The following is a 17,824-nucleotide window of genomic DNA, read 5'->3' on the forward strand; positions in this document are numbered from 1 at the left end:
GGCAAGATAGCACGACTGTTCGACATAATAGGACTGTGTTTTGACAAGTCAGCACATGATTTTGACAAGATAGCACGACTGTTCGACATAATAGGACTGTATTTTGACAAGTCAGCACATGATTTTGACAAGCTAACACGACTGTTTGACATGATAAGACTGTATTTTGACAAGTCAACACCACATCTGGACAAGATATAACGTCTGTTCGACATAATAGTACTATATTTTGACAAGTCAGCACATGATTTTGACAAGATAGCACGACTGTTCGACATAATAGGACTGTATTTTGACAAGTCAGCACATGATTTTGACAAGATAACACGACTGTTTGACATTATAAGACTGTATTTTGACAAGTCAACACCACATCTGGACAAGATAGCACGACTGTTCGACATAATATGACTATATTTTGACAAGTCAGCACATGGGTTTGACAAGATAGCACGACTGTTCGACAAAATATGACTTTATTTTGACAAGTCAGCACATGATTTTGACCAAATAACACGACTGTCTGACATAATAAGACTTATTTTGACAAGTCAGCACTAGATTTAGACAAGATTGCACGACGGTTCGACATAATAGGACTGTGTTTTGACAAGTCAGCACATTATTATGACAAGATAACACGAATGTTTGACATAATATGACTGTATTTTGACAAGTCAGCACATGATATGACGGTTCGACATAATAGGACTATATTTTGACAAGTAAAAACATGATTTTGACAAGATAGAACGACTGTTCGACATAATAGGACTTTATTTTGACAAGTCAGCACATGATTTTGACAAGATAACACGACTGTTTGAAATGATAAGACTGTATTTTGACAAGTCAACACCACATCTGGACAAGATAGCATGACAATTTGACAAGTCAACATCACATTTGGACAAGATAACACGACGGTTTGACATAATAAGACACCTTCTTAAGAAGACAGAAAGAAATTTGACAACGTAAGACATCTATTGCGTTCCATAGTTTACAATGGATTATTATAATGTGAATAACAGTGTTGGGATGTAAAACTGAAATGAAACTAGTGATACTTCATTTTGATTTCTTGTTGGGATATAAGACTGGAATGAAACTGGCGAGACTGCATTTTCGATGTCGTTAAAATGTCAAATATACTCAAATAACGCGATTTTTGTTGAACAATTGATGGATTAAATTTAAGAAAAGTGTCAGTGAATTGTTCTCAAATGTTTCGAATGAAATTGATGTTGCATTTAAAGGGTAATTTCGTTGATAAATAAGTCGCTCCTTTGTAAGTCGATCAAATAATGTCTATCCACAAAAAATTGCCTGCTTACATCAAGTACTTTAAACTGGAAAAGATGGATAGCGATGAAGAAATGTGTCCAGAATTTTAACTCGCCGTGGAAGAAAATTAAACTTTACGAAAATATACATGGACATTATACAACTTCGGTGAGTAGAATAAGAACTAGTAGGTGTTAAACCTTTTTATGTCAGTAGGTTAAAAGTGTGTAAAAAGAAGAGTTGTTCATATACTAAAATTAATAATATAGGCGGGGATAAATGCTGAATCATGCTTTACGGAGGTGTGTACACATATTGTAAATTTCAAAATGGCAGCCATAGTTGTTTTTGGTATTTTACAGTGGTGAAACAAGAATTGTAGTTTGAACAAAACCGTCTGTGTTCATCTTGAGTGTGTAATATTTGGAACGCTGATTAAATTTGAATCAAGGCGTATAGCCATATTTTGTCTCGTTACTCTTCTTTTGCGAGGAATTGTTAAGGACTATTTCGAGTTCCGTAAAGGAGAAAGATCACAATTAATAATACTAAGCAATGTTAGATTCAGATTTTATTAAGATTAAATGTGTTTTTGCTTTTATTTTATAAATTTTAGATTCAATAATTGACGACTAAGAATTGATGGGATAAAAAGAACACTAGGATTAGGGTTAAATAGAGATCAGTTTATGTTGCTCGGCTTGAACACCGAAAGCGCTCGCCGAGGTTTGCGCTCCCGGCGTTCTAAGCCTCGCAACATAAACTAATCTCTATTCAACGCTAACCTAGTATACTCTATGTAAATTTACACCATTAGTATATACAAAACAAGGAAGTCCGTATTGTTACACGCCTATGTAGGATCAAGGGGAGGGGAATCTATCCAAACCACTTTCTATATGTCAAAGCGTTTTGTTTCTGCAATAAAGCCTTGGACACGCTGAAATATATATGTGTTGTGTTCAGGTGATAGCCTGTCATCTCCAAATAATAGTTTGTTTAGCGTCAATTGGCATCGCAGATTTGAAAAGAAGGAGTTACGTAAGATATCCAAATTTGACACTTCAATTAATATTGGGATGGTGTTTCTTCTGCTCCACAGATGAAAAGAGGATTATTAGTGAGGTTTCTACAGTGTAACTCTTAGTTTTATGTGCTACAACCTAGACGTAGTCGGCAGTGGTGGATCTGCGATTTTCGATTGCTTATGTTATAAAGATTTGGCGATCTTGTGCTTTGTGTGTTTGTGAGTTCATGTTTGAATGCATTAACCGTAGTGGCGTTTCGTGTGGGCGGTGGAAGAGAATTCCATAACAGGGTAGTTGAGGGCAAGAATGAAGACCCGTACAGCTGAGTCTTTGTAAATATTGCTGGAATATCGTTATAACTACGAAGCGAATATGTGCGATCGGACTGTGAGGGTATCAGGTTGGAAAGGTATGATGGGGTAAGATTGTTCTTCATTTTATAAAGGAGAATTAACTCATGTTGTTTTTTTTCTGTAGGCAAGGGATTCCCATTTAAGATCTACTAGAAGGCGGTCAAGGCTACAGAATTTGGTAGCGCCAGTTACGATCGTTTTGGACAGCTTCTATTTCGTTACTCAGTTCATTTGAGAAATTGACCCACATGACATCGACATACTCCAGGAGGGGTCGGATGAATGAAAAAAACTTGCGCTCTACACTTTTGCGAGATAATAAATACTTTAAGGATCGGAGGATGCCGATTCGCTTCCAAGCCTTGTCGACCATTCTAGAGATATGGGTTGTCCATTTTGCATCCTCTGAAAGGGTTAGTCCAAGATGCTTTTGGGACCTGACTTGCGTGACTGGAACGTCGGTCATAAAGAGGTCAGGGTGCTGGAGTTTATTACGTTTACGTGAAAATAGGAGAGATTTTTTTTCTGGATTACACGAGACCAACCAGGTATTTGACCAGGAAATGATTCTCGACAAATCGGTGTTTAAAACGTGAGCAGACATTTGAGGATTTTCAACAATTATATAAAGACTCGTGTCGTCAGTATCAATAACATTGTCGTTGATATATATATAAAAGAACAGTGGACTTAGAATGGATCCTTGTGGGACACCGGCAGTAACAAACAACCAGGAAGAGGATGTATTCGCAAAGACAACCCGGTGTTTCCTGCAAGAAAGATTGGGAAAAACCAGCCCAGAAGAGAGCCACTTATGCCAATAGAAGACAATTTAGATAATAGACCTTGGTGCCACACTCTATCGAATGCTTTCGATATATTGCAAAAAAACTGCTCGGACCTCTTTACCATCATCAATAGCCTTAGCGATGGCATCGTACAGATACGTTAGCTGGTTAATGGTAGAGTCGCCCTTCACAAATCCGGATTGGAAGAGTGTGAGAATGTTGTTTGTGATAAGGTAGTTGAAAACGTGTTTGCATAGTAGTGTTAAACATCACACACAGACATACACACACAGACATATATATACCCCAGAAGTAAGCATAAACATTGATCGTTTTGCGACAAATAAAACTCATCCTTTTGCCAGCCGTAATGGCTAAACGTATGACACGTTTATGCAACCATACTGTAGATATTAATGTAAAGCATATTTCTTTGCCATTAACACTCGGCAGAGCTTGGCCGGACGTCTATAATCGGCCCGTTTTCCGCATAACAGCGCGAGGGCCATTATGCAGCTAGGGTCTATTGTTTATTGTAAACGTTTATATTACATATCATTCTATTTTGCTCCTTCGCTTTAATTTATTGACGAATCATATTTCCATACGTATTGTCCTATTCAATTGATTGCGCAACATCTGACGTATCTCATCTGACGTAATTTCTGTGACAAAATAAACTAGACTCTCTAGATTTTAAGGTAGCGCACCTCTAATGGGCACATATCCAAATATAATCTAATTAATTATTTTCTTAATCAGCATCATTTCACTGAACTATATGCAAATTTGTAGGTAGGCTTTCCATGCTTTTTAAAAAAATATACCGATTTTTTCAAAACCACCCCCACGCTCGGCTTTTGTCCAGTTTATTTTCACCCCTGGGGTATATAAAAGTTCCATAATTCATTCAAATTTCCAAATATGGGCATGCAGTTGGTGTGTAGAGATGCTGTAAAGGTGTTTAAAGTTTAAACAAGATGAAATAAGTATTCTTTTACAGACATTTATGTTTAACAAATTTTTAGCTATGGAAGAGCGCCATGAAATGTAAGTGATTTCAGCCAAGTAAAAATTGGGTCGGTTAAAAACAAAGTGTCATAAAATTCAAAATAGTATCATTTAAGTCATATTTTAAACTTAGTTTTTATAGAAACACTATATACAGCAACAATACCAAGAAATAGACAGATTTACCGTTTACTTTTTGAAATAAAAATAAAAATGCAACATGCATGGTTCGTATTTTCGACAGTAAATCACCCAATTTCGCCATAACGTTGTTTTAATTTTAATAATTAAAGAAGGTGCAACGTATTTAACGATAAATATAGCTTATATGCCATATTAAATCAAATTACGTTAGAAAATAAATAAAACGCGTCGCAAAAAAGTATACGTCGTCGGCAGGATTCGAACCTGCGCGGGAATATCCCAAAAGATTTCTAGTCTATCGCCTTAACCACTAGGCTACGGCACCTAATAGTAGGCTCTTTAACCTTCGAAGAAATCGCGGGAAATCATTAGAGGTGCGCTACCTTAAGGACGACAATAAGGACGTGATTGTTTATTTAACACTCACATATTTTTTTTGAAACATCGAATTAATCCTTAACGTATTTCAGATTGTGTGTTTTGTATTGCATAATTGTAAACTCCACCAGGAAAAAAACATCGCTCCAACCGCCAAGCGGGAGTTCGATTGCATAAATCGTCAGTCATAATGGTTAGCATTTCATGCAATCGTTTCAAACAAACATAGTGTTTTAAAATGAATTGAGATGAATGGATGGAAGAACGAAAAAATGAAAGTGAATAATCGTTGCAATGTTATTGATATATGCGTGTTGTTTACAAAATTGTGTGTTTTGATGACCCGTGTTTAATCTCAAAGAGTGTTGCAGTCGATATTTCAATTATTCCAATTGTGTCTACGTTTCATTATCAATATGTTCGATTCTTTCGTAGATGTTTGGCTTAATTTAAATAATCTCCGTTGCCTTAGACTGATTGTAGACGCCACTTGGTTCTTTTGACGACCCGCGATCCGATTCTTTTTAGATACGAAAAAATCGGCCCGGTTAGGCGGGCCGATATAATTTATATTTGTCAGCCAGATACGAATAACAATATAAACATGTAGTAATATTACATGAATGTACTTCATTAGTTTTGTTGTTTTAATGGCACAACAGTAAATTCTACTATACAAACATGTTATTGCAATGACAGCAAACCGATCGAATGGCATATTGCATGTACAAATATTAAATAAACCATTTATTAGACAGTTAGCAACTAGCCATATGTATTAAACAATTATTTTGTTATTGTCCCATTAATTTTTTTTTTTCAAAAACAACCGGACCACACAATGGGTGCACGCAAGTATACGCAATAATTGTCCCCTACCGGTTTCACCGGAGGGGACTTATGGTTTGCGCTCTGTGTGTCCGTCAGTCAGTCAGTCAGTAAGTCCGTCAGTCTGTCACGTTTTTCTGGAACATGCGATAACTTAAAAAGTTCTTCATATTTGTTCATGAAACTTGAAATATGGACAGATGGAAATATGGAAATTATGCACGTCCTTTTATTTTGTTCTTACGTCATGAATTCTGGTTGCTCTGGCAACAAATAGACTATAAATACTGCTGAAAATGGTGGATCTTGCACACTTTTCTGGATCGTGCGTTAACTTTAAAAGTTCTTCATATTTTTTCATGAAACTTGAAAAATGGATAAATGGCAATATGGACATTATGCATGTAATTTCATTTTCTTCGTACTTCAAAAATTTTGGTTGTTATGGCAGCAAATATATAATAAAATACAAATATTTCTGACAATGGTGGAGCAGGTACGGGAATGTATTGCTTGGTTTAGAGTATGTTTTTAAAAGTTTAAGCCTTCTTGAAGCACGTTTGTATTTTTATTTACGCATGACACTTAATATTCATTTGTGTACCACAGGGACCTTAACTCCGGCCCTTTCAAAATCATCATAAATAAAATATAGGGAGGTGCGGAAGATCATATGCTGATCAATATGTTTGTGAAGTTAAAGCCTTTTTGAACCAATACATTTTGAGATACCGGTGAAACAAAAAGGACTGATGGACACACACGAGAAAATCTATATCTCCCCCATTCTCTGAAAGTGGGGGAATCAGTGTGGGGGACTACAACACGTGCAACTTGAATAGTGCATGAATGTGTATGCACAAAGAGCAATGTAAGATTTACCAACACTTCTTTCATCATATAATTTGATATGGGTTGAGTTAATATTAAAATAAGTGTGTTGAAAAAATGTGATTATATCACAAACTGAAGCATAGCATGGACTGTTTGTATGCAACGTTATACACGGTTGAAATGCATTATGAAGCTTATTTAGAATCCTGAATTTTTATTTTTACAACTCTGCTTTTACAAATGCACATTTGACATAATACCACTGAAATGTCTCATAATCTCTTCATCAACTGTATACTTAACTACAAATTGCCATATCAATGTTTATTATATAAGATATTTGGTTACATAGTGACCTGATTTTGTTACTGTACCATTTTGCATTCCATTTTTTGTCATTTCGGCGTATCGAATTTCTTCGGATCAGACAATTTTCAACGAAAGATAAAAAAACAAAAACCACAAGTCGATTTCTGAATACCGCATTGATTGCTTGCAGTACGAAGGAATATCGGTTAGGTTTAAAAATCCTACACAAATTATCTTCGAGAAAGAAGCCAAAAAGATGTACGCGCCATGATTGGTAACTCTATATGAGCATTTATGAAATGCGCAGTAGTTAAGATCCCAAAATCATGTCAGGTTTCGGTTTTATCCGCGAATACGATGCGCTTTGTTGGATAAAATCTGAACCGACAACCAAATTTATGGAAACCCGTCTTAAAACAAGTACAGTGCTGTAGGAACTTGCATCTGGAATAATCTGGATCTTTGATCTTATCTAGTAGCTTATTCTGCGATAAAACTTCACATAACTAACATTATAAACCGCTTTCTACAGACGTTAAGCTATTATTTGCATTATTTTGCTAAAAGTTTGGTGGAGCGCCCTTCTCGCTAAGGTTATACGTTGTCAAAAAAAGTAAATTATTAACGCAGAAATTTTAGATCCCGTATGAATTATCATTAAATATAACTCATTATCTCATTTTAATATTCATAAATAAAATGATGAATGTGATTAGCGCAGGATGACGAATTTTAATAATAATAAATACTTAATTTAACGAGATGGTCAAAATGGCTCAAGACTGCTCACCTGGTAAAATGGCGTTGTAAGATTAAACTAAAACACAGTATATGTCTGTATAAGTTATGTGACCCTCGGACGTAGCTAGTTTTGAGGTTGGGCAAAGATTTCGACAATGTTTGTAGGCGACCGCTATCAATGGACATGTTGTGATTTTTTTTTTTCATACAAGCTGTGTTATATTCATTAACTAGTTGTTTTCTATAATATACGCGAACACTGGGACGTGGGCATATTGAATTCCATGTGACCTCGATTTGAACATTGATTTGAACATTGATTGTAGAGAAGCGTGATACGACGTGCTGGGATACGTTGAGGGTCCTCACATTAAACATCACCAGGCGCGAAACAATCTCATAAAATTCGAAATTCAAACACTTTAAATACTCACAGCGGTTTCAGCAGACGGCATTGGTTATTAATAAAGGGAATGTAAAGCCCGTCAAACGTATAAATAACTTGGAAGCGGGATTAAAACAGTTAAACAATAAAACACTTAAAACATTATATTCAATAGAATGCAATACAAGATAAAACCTTCGTCACACCCCGCATGCACCTCTTTTCCTGTTCTATTACATTGATAGAACACGATTTACACGGACCATTATTCACATTGCACTGTGTCAATCATTCTCGTTGATTTTCTGAAAATCTGACGACCTTTCGATACAGAGACATCTTTTGAAGGCAATGTTTGAAAACTCGACTCGTAAAGTGGGATAATAGCATTCCGTATTTTACCATTAAAACAGTTTTAAGACTTTAAAATGTTATTGCTTTGTGAACTCAAATATTATCATGATAGATAGATAGGTTTATTCGACACGTACATATCAAATAATAACATTTATATTTTCACAGAAGCGTAAAACAAAATTAACTTAAAAAACAAACACATATATTGAGCTCTAAAATATCACAGATTAAACTGATTTCATGAGGTATAAATTTGAGATACATTTACATACCTTAATAACATTTACAATTTTCCCAGAAGCTTAAAAACAAATTAGCTAAGAACAAGCATATATTTTAAACACATCAATATCACAGATTAAATTGACTTCATGGAACTTTGTAGATCTCGCGAAGTAGCCATTATTGTGTACGTTATTATGTGCTTCTATGAACTAATGTCACGCTAAAAAAATTACTTTGATAATGAACACTGGTAAAAATAAAATTTAGTGATTATTAATTTTTTTTATATTCTTTACAAAACATTGACTATTTATTATGTAATAAACAGCGATTTATCTTTCTGAAGCGTTCTTAGTAAAAATGAAAAGGTTGTTAATTCAATTCTTAATTGAACTGATATCATTTTTGCATTAACATCTAAAATAGATATACTATGTACTTATCTAATATTTATTTGTAACAAAGTAATTATTTTTTATATATTCTGTAGTATTATTTACAAAACATATTGTAACGAGCCGAGCGTGTCTTCTTTTTCTTTTCCTTATTGTATCTTCTTTCTCACCCCCGAAAATGCAATGTGATAGTGGGCATACTTTGGTGTCAAACCGACTTTTCTTTAATTTAGTTGTACATTAACATTTTTCAATCAAATTTACTCTGTTAAAACCAAATGAACTGAAGATAATAGCCTGAGTCATTTAATAAGTTTCAAAAAATAATTATAATAAACAACCAAATAAAGTTCAACAAATTTTTATTTTTAACTAACTTGCATCAAGAACACAACATCAATTCCTTCAACATTTATCATAAATAAAACAATTCTTAAACTCACATTTACAATGCTCAACCAGTCTCAATAAAATGTACAATATAGAGGATATTTGGTTCATATCAGTGTACGATCGTTTGTTATTTCATGAGTGATTAAAGAAAATATAATTTAACGAGTGGCGTAGCCACGAGTGAAAATATTATTTTCTGTGTTCAGGAGTGAATTAACAAACGATCTTACACTGATATGAACACATTTTCTGTTTCTTTCTATGCCCCTTTTTCAAGAAAATAATTAAAAGTTGTTTCCATGTCGCTAAAAAGTTACCCTTTCTCCCGTGGCGTGCCTCAATACATTTCATTTAACAAAAAATGACGTCATTATTTCAACGAAATGACGTCACTCATTCAGCGAAATTCTCCAGTTAAACTCTTATTCAATGTAAATAAACGGTGAACAAATCATAAAACAAATAGAAAATTTGTTGGATTCGGTGGAATACCGATTTTAATTTACTCGTGATCATAAAAATCTTTAAATGATAATCTTAAAATAGAAAAAGAAGTTCCGAAAATGTGTTATTTTCACTGGTGAAAATAACAATTTGCACTGCAGAAATGTCATATTTTATCATTAGTTATAACATGACCTACGCTCCAGGAGTGAAATAACGTAATGCTGAATTTTGTTTATTACACGGGTGTTATTACACGAGTTATATATAACTTACTATGAAATGACGTCATTTTTGACGAAATGACGTCATTATTCAAGCAAATTTCTTCAGTTAAACTCTTTCACGATGTGAATAAACGGTGAAAAGAGCATGAAATAAAAAGAAAATGTGTTGTACATGTTATAAATAGAATCTTAGATTCGTGCTCATTTTGTATTAAATTTATTAAACTCGTCATCTAAATAAACATTACATGACCACTCATGTAACACTAAATGTATAAAAGAAAAGATATCCCTACACCTTAACTTTAAATCTTATTCAAAGCTCTGTTGTATGCAAACATATAATTATATAGTGTTTTTAACTTACTTTTATTTAAAAATGCCTAAAAATAAATTTCTCGGAGAAAAATCTATTAATGAGACTTATAATGTGAATGTACCTTTAATTAAAAATAATCGGAGTCCTTGACTGTGAAAGAAACAGAGCTTAAATACTAGGGCTCCCAGCAGGTCCGAGCCTTGCGCGGTTCTAACGTTAATGCGAGAAATAATTCAACCGCGCACATTCCAAGTGCAACCGAGCATCTCAAAATAAACAGAGTTACCGCCTAAAGTTTAAACAATAAAAACTTTATTAAAACGACTGGACATTGTTCTTTAAGTATAATAATAAGGTTTAGAACATATAAATGCACATGTCTTTAATTATTTGATAAAAATCAAACCTTCGCATGATGTAGAAATCTACTGTGAAAATACAAGATTCAACCGTCTGCTGACAAGTTGACGGAGGTCATCAATGTACACAACCCATAATTCAACAATAGGTCAAATGTCACTTCGTTTAAATACGGCATCTATCCAAACATGTGGTTGTAATCAATGAAAAAATGGATTTTAAATGGATATGAACCATACACCTGGTAAATTAAACTTGTATCCAATAAGAAATTACACTTTGCATAGAGTTAAAATGTAAAACATGGTTATATAAACAAACCTGAACTCGTGAACTATTTAATTAAAAATGTCAAAAAGGGGCCATGACATTACCCCCTCCTTAACATTAAAGATTCCTTTTTTAATGCCTTTAAACATTTAAAATCAATATATTTAACCATGATTTTAAATAACAATCTATAAACAATCTTTAAACTTAGACAACAAAGAACATCTTAAATATATTTACAAAATGTCAGGACCAACTTTGCGCTCTAAATGAACTAGGTTTTCTGCGCATCTTTAAATTCACAATACAATTATTATCTTCCAGATATAAAAGAGATTATTTATTAATAACGCAGGATCTAAATAAATAAGATATCAGTGAAGTATATAGCAATGTATGTGATAAAATCTTACACAGTTAGTTTTATTTTGATTTATAAATTTATGTCATACTATTTAATTATGCCTTTACACTGACTGTGATATAACTATAAACACTGTGATAAATGTTCATTTACAGCGTTTACAATCTTTGCGATCCCAGTGGTTGTAGTGGTTGCCGTTTTCCTTGCGCCACTGTGGCTGTCTGTTTTCCCGGTGGTCATGATAACGACTGCGCTCCTTAATACCTTCGTCGACTATCCGCTGTGGGGTCTCGGTTTGCATATTGGGCTGTGTCATAGAGACAGCAGCAGGCATCTGGGCAGCCTGTGCACGCAGAGAACTGATTGCTTCGGCGAGATTGACCATAGTTATGGTCAACTGCTGGTTGGTGTTTTATACTTCGAAGCATGCAGTGTATACTTTCCAGTTCCTTCAGTATACCACGATAGCCTTCACACGAGGTCTTGCCTGAAGAGTATGAAGGTGATGAGGAGGAGGAAACTGACTTAATCCCCTTCCGTTGTCTACACACATCAATAGTTGGGAGGCTGTCCAGGATTGCTGGAGATGGTGCCGTGTTGTAGACCAGTGATGGTGTTTTTGTGTTTGGCCTTGGGGTTTCAAGCTTTTTCACCCACATGTCAGGGGTGTAATGTCTTGGTATAGATTGCTGCGCCTCCATCATATTGTCAAGAAAATCTAATCCATCTGGGAATGCGATGTTTACTGCCCGTGATAAACTGTGTCGTCAGCCACTGGAGCTACATCTCTTGGTCCAACGGTGTATGGGTTGGGATTCCTTACAAGATAGTTTTCACTATCATCCACCCCCTTCTCTTGCAGCAACATCTTGTGTCAAGGAAAGTTTGTAACATGCCGCTGCAAACACTCCAACTGAAAGCAGCGGCACAGGCAGAGCATGCAGTGCAATGGCGCCTGATTCAGCGAAAGGTGCTGACGCAGGAAATGCTCCAAGATTCGGTATCGGGGACCAACTTTCTCATCATTTACATGGTAGCAACGAAGGAACTGATAGCGTTTCTGGACGATCCAACCACGGCCCGACTTTGTCTGCTCTTCCATGATTCTAAACAGAAGATTTAATTTACTTTAAACCACTGTACACTAGCATTTTGATTTAAATTTGTTGCATATGCTGTATCTGGACGGAATAGTTGCTCGCCCTTCAGGTCTTCGTTCTTCTCTCTCTCTCTCCTCTCTCATCTCTCTCTCTCTCTCCTCTCTCTCTCTCTCTCTCTCTCTCTCTCTCTCTCTCTCTCTCTCTCTCTCTCTCTCTCTCTCTCTCTCTCTCTCTCTCTCTCTCTCTCTCTCTCCTCTCTCTCTCTCTCTCTCTCTCTCTCTCTCGCTCTCTCTCTCCTCTCTCTCTCTCTCTCTCTCTCTCTCTCTCTCTCTCTCTCTCTCTCTCTCTCTCTCTAGCAAACATCCTGTCGGCTACTCCTTATAATATTAATACCCAAACTGTATTACTCTCATACTGCTTCCGCTCTACCGTACTCTCCCCCAAACATATACAAGCTCCCTTTTTATCCAAAATGACTCAACTTAAACCTCTATGATTGCTTCTTTAATTAATGTTCTTGCCAAATATATTTGTATCACAGGATTCTTGTTTTTCTACTTTCACAAGTACCTTCATAACAGCTTCACGTTAATTATAGTTTGAAGTACTGGTCCCATCTATTCAAGTATTAACATCTGATTGAGAATTGTTTACAGCAGTAAAACACATAATCAATGGCGCAATAACACAATATAATTTGCAGCAAACACATATCTCCTGAGGTACGCGTCAAAATATGAGATGACATTTCCATCACAAACTGGTATTTATCAATATCGTTATGTGATTGTGGAGAAACTACCTTGTAAATGACATCAATGAAAAGGCAATTTGAACATTTAAAAAAAATAATTTTTACATCGCATCTGTAAACTCGCATGAAATTAGTATAACCAATATCTAGTATTGATATATATACAGTACCAAAAATGTCAAGTAATTTAACATAAAATTGATATAAGACTTTACGACGCAAAGTTATGAATTTTCAAAATCACATTTTTCCTTATTCATCTTGAGTTTTCTTCATTCAGTTTGCAGCCACTTTGGTGCGTTGTTGCCCTCATACTGCTTCATCTTGTGGTAATTGACGACGTTTTCTTTTCCATGGCGATCCAACAATATTCTGAAGTTAACGTTTGACAGCGACTGCATAACAACAAAAGGGCATTCGTGAGACATCTCCAGTTTATGTGTAATCCCAGGTTTCCTTGACTGTTCAAGCAGCCATATAACGATTTCAGGCTCGTATGAATGCACACATTGTCTTTTATCATATATGTCTTTTTGTCTCTTTGTTGTTACAGATAAATGTTCCCTTGCCAACTGCTTGGCGTGGTTCATCCTCTCTTTAAGTGCTGCAACATAGTCACTATCTTACGTGGTTTCTTCGCTGTTGCGGTTCTTGCTGATTACTAGCTCTGACGGGAGTTCTCTTCCTATCATCAAAAGGTTTGGTGTCATGCCAGTTGATTCATGGGGTGTTGACCGGTTTGCTGCAGCTAGACATCCTAAGTTTTCGTCCCAGTGGCCCTGCTCACCACAGAGGTTTGCCTTGATCATTCTTACCAGGGTTCTGTTGTTCCTCTCTGCTTGTCCGTTGCACTTGGGGTTCTTTGGGCTGGTTCGCATCTTCCTTATCTCGAGGATTTTGTACAACTCTCTGAAAACTGAACTTTCGTAGTTCCGCCCCTGGTCACTAAGTATTGATAACGGACAAGTCTACCTAGAAATGCAACCATTGAGTATCCTTGATGCTCAAATTTCTGCCATTTGCACAGGAACAGCTAAAATGTATACGTACTTAGTAGATAGTCTATAATATCCATTGCAGCGCCTACTTTAATTGTATCAAGAGTCGCTCTGGGTGTCATGGGTGGTTTCTTGTATGACGCACATGTATCACATTGACGGACATATAGCTCAATATCCCCTTCCATCCCATACCAATAGAAATACTGTTTAATGCGTCGACATGTTTTTTTAACTCCAAAGTGCCCTGCAATTACTGAATCATGGTTCTCAATACGACTTCCTTCCTGAGACTGTGCGGTACTATAAACTGCCAATATTCCCCAGTTTTGTTCTTCTTTATGAATCTTTAATACAGTAATCCGCCTCTAACTTCCAATGTGTCCCACCGTAACGAGTATTGTCTTGTGGCAGGGCTTATTGATAGCAACACACTTGTGAATTTGATATCTTTACTTTTCGCTTGTAGTATAGGTCCAATGTCTGTATCTTCGTTTTGTAATTAAGTAAATTGTTTTTTTGACCGCCCTCCTATTGATGCGAAAGATAACACTTGAAAAATTATTCTCTCCTTTTTACTTGTATCGTCTTATGCTTTTTTGATGCCAACCAACACTTACGCCATGTGTAGAGGGTAGGTCTTTTTGAAGTGATTTGTTGCTTCTATAATGAATTCTGTGTCTTCCATGAGGTCGTCGCTTTGTAATCTGTCTACCCTGACATCTATTTTTGCCTCGCTCTGTCCTGGTATGGTATAATTATCTGCCGCTCGAACTTTTCTGATTTCTTCTTTCCGGCCCACTTGAATACATGGTATGTCAATCCTTTGAAAAGTATCACTCCTCTTGACAGTAATGGGTCTGCTGGCCCTCCTTTATCTTTTTGTAAGATGTCTATTCCTAGCAACGCATCATCTTCTATTACTGCTACTATTATTGCTCTTGTCAATCTGATGTCCACCAACATAATATTTAAGTTTTCCTTTCCAAACTCTTAATCTAGTTCTCCCTGTCCCTGTTAAACAAGCTGTTTCTTTTCATTCCGGCCTCTTCTTGGGATCGATCTTGTTGTAATTTCTGTCGGAAATTATTGTTCTTGTGGCTCCTGTGTCGGCCGTAAAGGTCAAATTCACCCTTTGTATACTGTCTTTGACATATACCCCACTACTATCAGGCTTTCCTCTTCTAATTATTTGCTCTTCTTTCTTTAACTGATCTAGGCCATTTTCTTCTATTGGAACCTCCTCCTAGCCATTTAGTTAGGTCTCTTGTAGTTTAAAGGTTGTTGAAAAGTATGTGCATTTGGGTTCATTGGCTGATTGCTTTTTTTGGGTTTGGGTAGAGGTTATTTCTGTTGTTAGGGCCGAAACTGTGGTATAATGGTCTGTTTACTTGCTGATGTTAATTTGGACACTCTCGTGCAAAGTGATTATCTCCGTTCCGATTGTAACATCTCACAAAGCGTCTGCGATTGTTATCTTATGTCGATTTATTATTTGCCGTCTCCACCTTCTTGCTAAATTCTTCTATATTTTGTTTCAAAGCTTGTATCACATCATCCATGACCGCTGTATTGGTCTGAGCCTGATTGACACTCGTTTTTCTTATTGTTTGATTTTCTTTTATCTTGGCTTCAGTCTTTTCATGGCACTTGAATTGTCTCTTGTTTGGCACACTTAATGCAAAGTCAACTGTATCGAAGTCGCTTTCATTTTTACTGTCTGCTTCATCTGTCTCTGTGCCACCTGTCCAGCGCACGGGGCGTTGTCTCCGATTAGAGCCTATTTGATGCCGCTTCTTAGTTTGAATGTATTTAACTACGTGATTAACTGCCTCATCGATATCCCTTGGCTCTTTTACATACCCTACTTCCCGCCTTACATCTTCATCTCGCAGTCCGCCAAGGAATCTTCTAACCAAATCTTCTTTTCTTGTTGCTCCATCCCGACGCTTGTGCTTTTGATCATACAGCCTTTTGAGTTCAGCGGCGTATTCTTCTGCTGTTTCATTTTGTTTCTGGTCTCTTTGACTAAATTTGGCTGCACACGTTCTCGGATTTCTATTATACTAAATCTGTTGTTGATAATAATTATCTAAGGTCCATCTGTGAAAGCAAATTCACCTGCGGATCCTTGTAGTTTTGGTAGAGGATTGTCTAGCATCATCATTCCATCTTTGTCTATTTTCAATAGTTTCAAACCTGTTGAACCATACTTTCCATTCATCCTTCCCATTGAAAAGTGGGATTTTAATGCTGTTATTACATTGATGATTGGAGCAGCGTACGTTTGACCTTGGTAATATGTTGTGCTGTATGGCAGGTACTCCTGAAAATTAATGTTTCTATGCAGATAGTGACGATCATTTTGTTGTTGAATGTTGCTATTTTGTACAAGAACTGTACTCTCATTTTGCCTTAAAATGCTTGCTATCATCTTATTGACTCCTTCTAAGGTTTCAGCCGTGTGGCCTTGCAAGTGTTCTTATTTTCCAAACGCTGCCTTTAACCATGTATCACCTTGTTCATTTGGTTCTTGTTCTTCATGGACTTGGTTCTCACCTTGATGACTAGTTGGTCTTTCCCTTTGCTGTAATTCATCTTTGAAGAAAATTTCATTTTCTTGATCTCTGTCAGTATCTGACATTTTCTTTTTAGGTGTGAAGTCGATCACTGGAATAAAGATGTTACTTTATCCCCGCAACTGCCACCATACATATGTAACGAGCCGAGAGTTACTTCTCTTTCTGTTCCTTATTGTATCTTCTCTCTCACCCCGAAAGTGCAATGTGATCGTGGACCTACTTGGTGTCAAACCAACTTTTCTTTAATTTAGTTGTATATAAAGATTTTTTTAATAAAATGGACTCTATTAAAACCAAATAAACTGAAGATAATTGCCTGAGTCATTTCATGACACTCACATAATAATTATAATAAACAACCAAATAAAGTTCAACAATATTTTATTATTATCTAACTTGCATCAAGAATACAACATCAATTCCTTCAACATTTATCATAAATAATACAATTCTTTAATTCACATATACGATTTTCAACCAGTCTTAATGAAATGTACGATAAGATATCCATACACCTTAACTTAAAATCTTATTCAAAGCTCTATTGTATGCAAACTTACTTTTCATTAAACATGCATAGTTCTCATAGAAAAATCTGTAAATGAGACTAATAATGTGAATGTACCTTTAATAAAACAAAAATCATTTTCCTTCACTGTTCAGAAACAGAGCTTAAATACAAAAGCCCCTCGCAGGTCCGAGCCTTGCGCGGTCCTGACATTAATCCTAGAAATAACTATACCGCGCACCTTCCGAGCGTAACCGAGCACCTCATAATAAACATAGTTATCGTCTAAAGTTTAAACAATAAAAACTTTATTAAAATGACTGGAAATGGTTCTTTAAGTATAATAATATGGTTTAGAACATACAAATGCACATGAATTTAATTATTTGATAAAAATCAAACCTTCGCATGATGTAGAAATCTACTGTTAAAGTACAAGATT

The sequence above is a fragment of the Dreissena polymorpha genome, unplaced genomic scaffold (assembly GCF_020536995.1).
Source record: "Dreissena polymorpha isolate Duluth1 unplaced genomic scaffold, UMN_Dpol_1.0 chrUn008, whole genome shotgun sequence".
Taxonomy (NCBI): domain Eukaryota; kingdom Metazoa; phylum Mollusca; class Bivalvia; order Myida; family Dreissenidae; genus Dreissena; species Dreissena polymorpha.